The sequence below is a fragment of the Limulus polyphemus genome, unplaced genomic scaffold (genome assembly GCF_000517525.1).
Source record: "Limulus polyphemus unplaced genomic scaffold, Limulus_polyphemus-2.1.2 Scaffold117773, whole genome shotgun sequence".
Taxonomy (NCBI): domain Eukaryota; kingdom Metazoa; phylum Arthropoda; class Merostomata; order Xiphosura; family Limulidae; genus Limulus; species Limulus polyphemus.
The window spans coordinates 1-663 of NW_013783369.1; the positions used below are offsets into that span (position 1 = coordinate 1).

Here is a 663-nt window from a genome sequence, read left to right on the forward strand (position 1 = left end):
AAAACATTTAACCCTCCATTAGTACCCTAGGAGAAATGAATGTCATGTGTATTGTTGGATCTATCAGGCCCTATGCCAAAAAAATAAATAAATAAAAATTCTCTAAAAGTTTTAATGTCCATACTTTGTAACATACATACTTTGACTTAACTACAGTGAGAAGGTTAAAATTATGTCTGTTGTATCATATATTTTGATTTTAGATATAAAGACCAGTGTGAACATCTGTTGTGGAAGTCTTTTTCCTGATTACCATCTCTTAAAACAAGAAGATCCGTTTAAAGAAGTCGTGAAATCTTCAAAATTAAACAGTGATGTTTGTGTAAAAACAAATATAAATGGAAGTAACATAAAACAATCTAATATACATGAAGGTGATGATAAACCATACAGTTATGTAACATGTGGAAAGGAAAGTGTAACTTTAGATAATGTAAAACAATCTAATATACATGAAGGTGATGATAAACCATACAGTTATGTAACATGTGGAAAGGAAAGTGTAACATTGGATAACGTAAAACAATCTAATATACATGAAGGTGATGATAAACCATACAGTTATGTAACATGTGGAAAGGAAAGTGTAACATTGGATAATATAAAACAATCTAATATACATGAAGGTGATGATAAACCATACAGTTATGTAACATGTGGAAA

The 663-nt window shown here is 29.3% G+C and overlaps 1 long non-coding RNA gene across 1 annotated transcript; it reads left to right on the forward strand.

The window, feature by feature from the left end:
• Positions 1–208: 208 nt before the first annotated feature.
• Positions 209–597, forward strand: LOC111084767. Its single transcript, XR_002609714.1, has 2 exons — positions 209–374; positions 459–597. It is a non-coding gene; the product is annotated as an uncharacterized LOC111084767 (long non-coding RNA).
• Positions 598–663: the final 66 nt, after the last annotated feature.